An 8,735-nucleotide genomic window follows, 5' to 3' on the forward strand; every position below is an offset into this window, starting at 1 on the left:
AAGACGGATTCCTTAAGCTACATTCCGGATTCCAAAGCCCAGGATCCGAATTCCACAAGCAAAATTTCCAGGATTCCAGATACCATTAGCAAAAACATTTCAGGGATTCCGGATTTGGATTCTATTGCATGGCCCGAGCTTGGGCTCTTGGAAAATCCGATTACTGCCCCCCCGTGGGGTGGGGGTATGCCGCCCGGTTCTCCAAATCCTGACCCTATTTCAGACCAAAAAATGTAATTTTCCATACCCGTTTTCAGATCTGGCCTTAAGGCAGAAATTATGTTATCTTGACATAGATTAGAGCGCAAACAAAAAAATTATTCAAATCCACTCCGTAGTTCCCTCGAAAACCATACCCGATCCCAGACCAAAATGGGCAAAGTGTATACCCGTTTTCAGACCAAAACGGCGCAAAAACCCAACCCGATGGGGTTGCACAAACCTAAGAGCTTATATAAGGAAGTATTCCTCACCCGGGTTACTGTCTTTTTCATCTTAAAGATAAGCAGGATTACTCGAGAGTATAGCCAACTTATGTCACTTTAAGATGCGTAAAGAAGGTCCAACTGTATATAAAACTCCTATGTTGACCTGTTTTTTCTCAGAGACAGAGGATTCAACCATTCAACGCCGTCTTGCTCTAAAGATAACAGCCAAATGCCCCTGAGCGTGTTTCGCGAGGAATGATTTTCATGGTAAATTTGGTTTGCAGTAAGACCCTGCAGACACTTACAGATTATTGTACATTTGCAGATAAAAAATGTTGTACCTCTCACAGTGGGTGGAAATTCTAGTTATATCAAATGTGTTGTAGAGCCGAGCTGATTCTCTAATGCAACAACATTGACAATCTGAAATATAAATCCAAAAAGTGGACCAGGATGTCATATGCTGAATTCATTGCATTATTTGCTATTATTCTGGTAAGCGCAAGAATCAAGGCAGTCGACTCGTCAAGGCAAACAAAAGACCCTCGATAAATGCCATCAATACAAATTTAATGGTTGGAAGAGTTGTTTGTTGAAGGAAAGGAAAAGGTAAAGAAAATCCATTGTATGCCTTGTCATATATATGTTCCACACATGAGCCTTCTGCTTGGATGATCGGCGCAACCCCATCCCACCACGTATTGACATAAATAAAGTGATTGATTGATTGATTGATTTCTTGATAACCTTTTGGGAAAGAAATTTATAATAGTAACGGAAAATTTTTTGGGATCTCCCTCGGACTGGGAATAATCAGTTCCATGAGGCACATCAGGTAAAAAAAACAAAAAACAAAAAAAACAACAAAAAAAAAAAAAACAGGCCATCTAATAAGTGACATTCAAGAGTAAACCGATGACTGCATCTGTTAACAACGGCGAAAAAAAACCCCGCGGCTTCGAGACAGGAATGTAGCCATGATAGCCAAGTGAAGCCCGACACCCGAAATGAAATACTTCCGGGTGAAAATTCTGTTCCCTGGAGGGCAAATAAGTGTGTGTGTGCGATGGGGGAGGCAGACCAAACAAAAGGAACCTAGGTGTGTCCATATTAGTTTTAAGGTTGTTACATCTTTAGTCCACTACGATGTGAATACTTATATTATTGCCAATTCTCTAAAGACTGTTTCTCCCCTTTCTGCGACCTTAACTTTAGTCCAAAAATAGTTATAACCGTATTTTCCCAGTTAACCGGGCTGGCTTGATTGGTATGTAACCACAAAGTTGAGTTTCACCGTTGCGTTTGATATAATGAGCTGTGCCCCTAATAGTTTGTGCGCAAACAAAAATACCTCCACCCCCTCTCTCCTCTCTTTTTGATGGTTTCGTTATATGTTAAGATATACTTAATCTCCATTTAAAATATTTGCTTAGGCAAAACTATTGAACAAGAACATTTTAAAAATGGTACTGTTCAGTAACGCTCTAAGGTCATCGTTTTAGGTTAAGAAAACTTTTAAGTTAGTACAGTGATGGGTCATGTGACTTGAATGTGACGGAAGGCCTTTCCACTCTGAAACTAACTTTAGGCTCAACAGGAAGTCGGTGTTTAACTGTCGATAAAACAGGGGAAACTAATGCACCTATCAATGTAAACCCCGTGGGGGGGGGGGGGGGAGTGCGGGCAAGGGGTGGGGATTTGACAAATTTTAAAATTTTTCGATCAAATTCCCCAGGGTGGGAAACGAAAGGTCAATCAAAAGTGTCAAAAAAGCCCCCACCCCAGGGGAAAAATCTAAACTAACAATGCTATAATACTATATAAAACGAATAAAAGAACATTTCAAACACGTTGTTACTACTTTTATTTACGGTTAACAGAAGCTCCATTAAATTACTCGTTGTAATTAAGTATTTTCTCTCTCCACTAGCATCTCTTATCTTGACGACAAAATCACTCCAGGAAGATTGACCGTGCTATATAATATTAATAAAACTTAAAATGCTTTATAACATCTGCTCAACATGTCGGAACAGGTCGGATCAGTGACCCATAAAAAATCGTCTGACTTTCATGGTGGAATTCGATTTCAATCGAGTTTTACAATCAGATGGGAACTTGAAGATAAAAACTTTCTCAAAATAGACATTATCTGTTTAGATGACAGTGTAAAGTATCGGATTATGGCGATTAAAACAAATGAAAACTTCATACCTTTCTCCAACAGCGTGACTCTCAGGAAGCCTCGAGGGACGGACTTGGTAACTGCTTCTGAATTGATACCAGGCTTCTGTCGGTCAAAGTTAAATGTCCCGACCCCGGGGTCGCTTCGTACGATCAAAAGCCCAACAGCGGGGATAGTCCCAGGCATCAAATCCCCTCCCCTTGCCCGCACTCCCCCCCCCCCCCCCCCCACGGGATTTACATTGATAGGTGCATAAAAAAATAAAACTCAAATGCGGGGAAGAGCCGACACTTCTATGTAGGACCAGGATCAAACCACTAACTGGTACAGTAGTAGATAAAACAGAGCTAAACTGTAGTTCCAACAACAACAAATCAAACGGCATTAACTGAGGCGAGACGGACATGACGGCGAAATAAATGAAATGTAGTACGGCAACCCTGAAATCCACGATGCAATATAAAAACAGTAAATAACAGTTTTCCTATGTATGATTTCTATAACCATTGAAGGCAAAAGAATACAATAGAAATATACTGACAGAAATCACTTAGAGTTAAATGAAAACTTACACAATCTATTTTTAACCTGAAATCTTTTGTTACTGTTTCTATTTTAAAAAGTAAAAGAACTGCAAAACAAAGACCTAGCTAGGTCAGCAAAACAGCGATTATGTTCAATAAATAATTGTATTGTAAGTGTTACAATATGTATAAAGTTGCAAGTTAAGCTATCGGCTGTTTAAACAGGAAGAAGCGTAGGATAATTACTAGTTTTCACCTTAAACATAAACCAGCGATCTATTTCAAAATTTGTAAGACGTGTACAGCAAAAACTTTCATATTCAAAATTTATCTGTTGGCTCTACAGTATGTAACTAACAACTTAATAAACGATATTTTCGTAAGTAAATATAGCGAAAATGCAATGATTAAAACGACTGTGGTGTACCTGTGTGAAAGATGTTATTATGAATAGATACTATCTGGTTGTAAATCAGACTATGGATAAATAACCATTATTCACGGCAGCCAAAACTAATTATTCTTTTAAAAGTCAACATAGATTAAAGTAAAATGTGAACAGTTGAAAAGAGAACAAAAGATCAGTTTTCTTTGCTGAGGAACACTGTTGGCTAATTTCTAAAATTATTAGCGGACACAAACAAGCTAAAACCAACCAAACGTCAAAGCGGCCACATGGATATGAAATTCGACGCAAATAAAGAATTCTTGGAAAATCTCACCTCACAGTCAGTTGCGCTGTTGCAATGAATTTCGAAAAAGTTGGGATGAAGTCCTCTCATACAGGGATGATATCAAGTATTTGAGAGGCGATAGACTTTTTGCATTAGTTGATCACGTGATCAACCTTCGGTAAACACGAAAACAGTTTTAGCTACTTTTGAGATACATGGCTGAAAATATACAGGTTACCTAATTTTAAAATACTCTTTCAGCTCGTGCTAACAACATTTTTCAAAAGCGAACTGTTTTCGTGTTTACAGTTGATCACGTAACCAAGTGATGCAAAAGGCTTATTACCACCTCACCCCAGTAAGATCTTGGGATATTGTTACACCTCTAGAGAAAATGACCTAGACTCTCCTTAGGAAAAGTAACTTAATCCCTATATCCATGATTTCAACACAATTATTCGTATCTAGTTCTTTGCTTTCATAGCAGGAGTTATGGGTTTGGAACATTAAGAACGGAAAACGTAAATTGCCGATAAAATAGTCTGAAAATTTGCACCATATGTTTCTCGAATTATATTCAGTTAAAGAGCGTTTGTTTGTGTGATATTAGAAGAGATAATTTTTTGCGCCTCTCTGGTTTGTCTTTGTTTGAATTTTGCTTTTGCTTTTTGATCGCGCGCGCGGTCATAGAGTGTACGCTGAGACATATTCAGGGAGAGCTATAGGTGAGGCCCTTGTTTAACAATAATAATCATCCTTGATTGCTATTGAGGACATTGAGCAACTAAGCCCGATTTCCGTGATACAGTTTTAATTTTGCAATGATCCAGACGATTGGGTACAATGGGAAAATTCTGAATGTCAAACCCAATGCCGAAGCAGTACAAGGCCATTATTCCATTAAAAAGTCTGGCGACAGTCCAACAGCGTACTTGTAATTCAGTATGTCTAAGCTTCCAATTCCATGCCCATTGTTCAATCTGGCTTCCCTAGTTAGTGTTACATCATAGACTCAATTTCTATCTCTTTCGTCTCTAGCATTTTACGGGACACTGCAGCCTCCTCTGAGTTTTGCGAATTTATGTGATACGCGTGTTGCTAATAAATGTAATAATAAAGAGCCACAACAAAACAAAGTAACTACATGGAATTCTTTCAATTGGTATTCGAGGAAAATAATACAATACCCTAATTATGAAGAAAAATCTTGTCTGATTCAGGTGAAATTGTGAAACGTACTTACTTAGGAATTTGATAAATATTATTTCTTTAAGTTTCCCATTCTTTGCCTTTCATTACTCCTTTACTCCTAGGTCATTGCGTTCTTCATGTAAAGAATATTTAGTGGTTCCAAGAAGCAGATTGAAAACATATGGAGACAGAGCTTTCTCTATTGCAGGACCTAAATTGTGGAACGATTTACCTCTAGAGATTAGGAAATGTGCTTCAGTGGCAACTTTTAAGCAATCCCTTAAAACTTTTTTATTTAAGTTAGCATATAGGTTATGAGATTCCTTTTGTTTTAAGATGTTTTTTATTTATATAGTAGATAACTTAGGCTATATTTGAATTATATTGTATATTGTAGATATTTTATAATTTAATTTTTTTTTTATTATTATTATTCTTTTTTGTAATTAGGTAGCGCTTTGGACAATTATTGGATTTTAGCGCTATATAAATAAAATTATTATTATTAAAATTATTATCATATTTATATTTAATTTCAGGGTTTTGGGGACCCCTCCAATCGTACTTGCGGCTCCTAGTCACCAGTTTCCTGAGAGACCTCAAGACGCCATTGCAGTCTGGGTGGAGGATTTGACAGAACACAGTTTCAAACTCTGTCTTAGGGAAGTGAAAATTTTTGATGGACTTCATAGGGGCATCAAAATTGTAAGTAAAATGTTGTATCCACCAGGGGTTTCTGAGATTTCATGTTGCGCATTTGCCCCTTATTGCGCAAAGTAGGAATATAGAGATATTTAAAGTATTTCTCTGTTTATGAAACTTTCATAACGAGCTTCCGTTGACCAAAAAATGAGTCACTTTTACGGATAATTAATTGTTTAGAAAGGGGACAACAGAAGGCGTTTTACTTAGTTCGGTTGTTCAGCTAGAGCTCCGAAATATGGCGAAAACTAATGCTTCCTAAAAACAAAGCAAGAACAGCAAAATGCCACATGCGCGAAACATGATGACTACTATTTAAAGAATATCTCAACTAGATATATACAATTCCTGAAGTTACAGAGCAACAGGGAAATGTTATTAAAACGCAAATTTTAGGTCGATGGAAACAATATTTTGAATTAATAATTCAATTTTTAAAGTTATTTGATTCGGTTTTCGAAGGATATATATTTAACAATTATTCCACGAGTTCGTGTTGGACTGATATGAGATGGTAGATACCCAACGAGGCGCGTAGTACTGAGTTGGCTATAATAATCTCATATCCAACAAGCGCGAGTGGAATAACTGTTTTATTAAAAACGCCCACAAAATTTCGAGTCTAAAATTCTTCCCGACTTTATTTGTAAAAACAAACGATTTTCAGCTCGTTTTTAACTTTCAGCAGACGCGTATAGTTATAGTTTGGAGAGCATGCTATAATGGCTCATATACCATGATGGCTAAGCCAATCACAACTTTAGAATTGCATTATCCAATGATTCAGTTTTTAATGAAAAGAAGAATTATACAGATCAAGGTGAGTCGACTGTTGTCCGCCGAGTCCTCGTTGATATGCATAATTTCACATAACATATACGCAGCCTTATGCAATAAATACTAAGTGGTTTTAATTCGGTTCCTTCGTTGAAGGTATCATAAAGCAGTTAGCGAAATATTGCGCTCTTACTGTACAAACTTTAAAAAAATGCCAAAACGCAGGTTTTAAGTGTCACACTACAGATGGCCGGGAGAAGGAAAGTAGAAACACGAGGAAGAAATCAGTGCACTGAGTCTCTTAATGCTATTCCTACTTTGTAACATTTTCAACAATCCATATAGAAATAAATAAGTAAATAAATATATCATAAAATCAAATCGCTGTAGCTTTAAATAAAAATGAGATTAGCCTTATCTAATATGATTTTTCCATCGTTTCAGAACTGGATGGCTTATACAAACCTCACTGTTGTGAACTTCACATTATCAGAGAGTCTTGTGCTAAGGAGCAAAAACTCACCACCTCAAAATAACGAGGCCTTTCGCGAGGTGAAAAAATGTTAAAAATTAAAATGGACTATCTTGACAATGATTTTATATTCTATAAAAACCTACATGTGCATTGGTTAGTGTGATCAGTTCCTGCGCACCTGGATCGAAGTTGAAGTTTGTTTGGTCATTCGCATCACTTCTCATCAAAGATAAATAGTGGCTACGTTTAAGAATTCTATAAGTCTGAAAGAAAAAAAAATCTGAGGATGGGGTTTCAATTTAACTTAGCCCTCCATGTCTATTTAATCACTGATTGTTTAAACCAGGGTTTAAATAATTTCAAGCAAAATTAGTATTATGTCCGTTAATTATTTGTCATTTTATGACACATTGTGATCGTTTCATGTCATTTGTTTATATATTTATTTGTTTATTTATTTATTTGTTGAAGTATTTATTCATTTATGTCTGCAAGCACTTATTCTGGAAAACAAAGTAACTAAAATGTGAGATTTAACATGCCAATTATCGTTTATGGTACAGAAAATCAACTTCACAATGCTGCTCTATGCTCAACCAGCAAAGCGTGTCATTACAACTATTCACAATACTCAAAATCGAAGCGCGAAGTCAAAACATTACAATAACAAGTCTCATGCACAAGGGTATGCAGGTGAACGGGGCTCTGAATCCCAATGGACAGTAATAAATGCCGTTGAACACTGCCTCTCCGCTCAGTCTCTGATCAGTGCCAAGGAGGAAGGTGGAACGTTCCACCCTCCCCAACCCTTTCTTTGCTAAAAATTCGTGTTTGGATCGGGAATCGATAACAGTTTCCACCTCCTCAAGGGCGCTCGATCAATTTTCCCACATCTTAATAACAATAAGCGCGAGTAATTGAGTGTTGTGAAATAGGATACTTCTTACCACGGTTATTGTGACAGTGGAATCGGACCTGGATGGTTTCGTTTCGAGGGTTCAGCAGGCATAAGAATGCCAACTTCATGTCATCCAACTAACAGATGTAGGACTCACATTACAAGCTGGATAAATTGTGGGCACCCCTCAGTAGCAGATGGTCAGGTCAGCAGGACAGTCTGTTTCTGCAGAACAATTTTGTTAACTTAAAATTTCATGTTGATCGGTATAAGGGCATTGACGTAGCTCACACTCTTATTGTGAACAAATTAAACCAGGACATAAATTAAGACATTTTGGCCAACGATAATTTTCTTAGTCAACTGACTGTACTACAGCCAAGTTTACTCTTTACAACTGCTAGGTAAGTAACTAACAAAACCTCAAAATATCATCTGATCAGCAACAGGCAAACGGTCACTTATATTGTATGAAGCACCTTTAAACAAATTAAATGCAGCTGTTTCGTAGTTCTTCTTATCTGCAGTGTTTTGATTACAGTAGAGCGGTCCTCTAATTAAAAGACAAAGGTACAGTAACTGGCTTCCTCCTGGTCCGACAGTCATTCTGAGGCCCCCTTCCCCATCTATCGATCAGAGAAGGTAAGACTGGATTGAAGCAGTCAAGACTGAATGAGCTAAAGGCTCATTCGATTGACCATATTCTGCAATGGGTCGTCAAAGGCGAATGTTATTATTAAATAAACTTTTAAAAATCTGCTTAAGGTCTGTGATACTGCTAACCACTTTTTACAAACTATATGTAACATTCTTATGTATATAAAGGGTTTTATTAGCTTATCGTTTCAGTGATGTCTTACGACTGTCACTTTGATATTGAT

This window comes from Porites lutea, chromosome 8 (assembly GCF_958299795.1).
Source record: "Porites lutea chromosome 8, jaPorLute2.1, whole genome shotgun sequence".
In the NCBI taxonomy this organism is placed as follows: domain Eukaryota; kingdom Metazoa; phylum Cnidaria; class Anthozoa; order Scleractinia; family Poritidae; genus Porites; species Porites lutea.